This window comes from Pristis pectinata, unplaced genomic scaffold, assembly GCF_009764475.1.
Source record: "Pristis pectinata isolate sPriPec2 unplaced genomic scaffold, sPriPec2.1.pri scaffold_100_arrow_ctg1, whole genome shotgun sequence".
NCBI classification, from domain to species: Eukaryota; Metazoa; Chordata; class Chondrichthyes; order Rhinopristiformes; family Pristidae; genus Pristis; species Pristis pectinata.
This window is the reverse complement of record NW_026262455.1, coordinates 48,222-50,386: the sequence shown is the minus strand read 5'-3', so window position 1 is coordinate 50,386 and position 2,165 is coordinate 48,222.

Here is a 2,165-nt window from a genome sequence, read left to right as displayed (position 1 = left end):
TTAAAATGTCCTTCACCACGGGTAAGGTAGAGGTTTGGAGGATAGCAGATGTTGGTCCGTTGTCCAAGAAACGCTCTAAAAATAAGCTGGAAATCTAAAGGCCGGTGAGCCTGACGTCAGTCGCTGTTAAATTATTGGAAGTTATTCGAAGGGACAGGATATATATAGTATTTGGATAGACAGGCTGTGATTAGGGGCAGTCAGCTTGGCTTTGTGCGTAGTAGGTTATTTCTAACCAATCTTGCAGAGATCTTCGAGGAGGTTACCAAGAAAGTCGATGAGGGAAAGGAGTTGGACGTTATCGACATGGACTTCAGCAAGGCCTTTGACAAAGTCACATTTCGGAGGTTGGTCAAGAAGGTTAAGTCGCTTGACATTCAGGATAAAGTGGCCAATTGGATTCAACGTTTTCTTTATGGGAGAAGCCAAAGGATGGTAGTGGATGTTTGACTCCCTGACTGGAGGTCTGTGACTAGTGGTGTGCCGCACAGATCTGTGCTGGGTTCCTTGTTGTTTATCATCTATATTAATGATTTATATGATAATGTGGTGAAATGGATCCGCAAATTTGCGGATGACACCAAGATTAGGGGCTCTGTGGACAGCGATGAATGCTATCGAAGCTTGCAGCGTAATCTTGACCAACTAGGAAAATCGGCTGAAAATGGAAGAGGGAATTTAGTGCAGACAAGTGTGAGGTGATGCCCTTTGGTCAAATCAGGGTAAGATTTACACAGTGAGTGGTATGGCAATGAGGTGTGCGGTAGAAAAAGTGATTTGGGAATACGTCCATAGTTCCTTGAAAGTGGTGCCAGAAGTAGACAGAGTCTAAGAGAGAGCCTTTGTCACTTTGGCCTTCATAAATCAGGGCACTGAGTACAGGAGCTGGGATGTTTTGTTGAGGCTGTACAAGACGTTGGTGAGGCCGTGTTTGGAGTACTGTGTGCAGTTCTGGTTACCTACTGCAGGAAAGAAATCTGAAAGCTTGAAAGAGTGCAGAGAAAATTTACAAGGATGTGGCGGGATATGAGGACCTGAGTTCCAGGGAAGGTTGAAGAGGTTAAGACTTCTTTTCCCCTGGAGCGCAGGACAATGAGGGGAGATCTTATACAGAATTATGAGGGGTATAATTAGGGTGAATGCATTCAGGCTTTTTCCGCATAGGTTATGTGAGACGAGAACGAGAGGACATTGGCTTAGGTTGAAAGATGAAATATATTAGGGAGGTCTGAGGCGGGATTTCTTCACACAGCGGGTGGCGCGAGTCTGGAACGAGCTGCCAGCGGAAGTGGTAGATACGGCATCAATTGTAACATTTAAGAGTGGTTTGGCTTCGTTCATGGATGGGAGGGGTTTGTAGGGATATGGGAAGTGTTCAGGTATAGAGGACTATCTGAAAGATCATGTCGGCATGGATTAGACGGGACGAAGGTCCTGTTTCTGTGCCGTACTGCTCTTTGACTTTCTGACTCCATGACTGTCCAGAGGATTTGCTGCAGGATCAACCGCGTTCACAGATGCATTCTAAAATCTGGTAACTGCCAACATCGGTATTCATAGACACACCCCTGACACCACACCATGAAACTACGGTTGTGATGGGAAACACATGTTGTGTTGGAAACAACGTTTCTCCACAGCCCGCAGACAGGTGTCAGTGGGCGACGAGAAACGGAATCCCCAATGTCCCAAATTTACTGGCAGCTGCTGAGGGCGAAGTTTCGGGCAGCAAAGGGAAAGGTTGAACCAATGTGTGACCTTTATCATCATCAAAGCTTTATTGTACTGAAACGAAAGCGTGTGCGTTTGTATTTCATTTCCTTTTATCGTCATTAAACAACGCTTTTCGCACTGCCCCAGTCCGTAGCCAATATATCGGCCGTGAACTAGAACAGAACATTGAATTATCACATCACTCGAATTCCAAAGTTTGTGTGCCGGGATATGATTCAATCGCATTACCAGCTAAACACTCACATCTACCTGAGGCTAAGTCCTGGATCTTGTGCACCATAGCAGTGCACGGGATTTGACGGGTGTTGCCAAGAGACATATCTGAAGTTTGATCTCAGGTGAAACGCGATACGAGATGCTGCTGAGATCTAATGTCCGGAATTCCTGCGGAGTTTTCTTTGAACACATTTTACCATCATTCTCCACGGTAA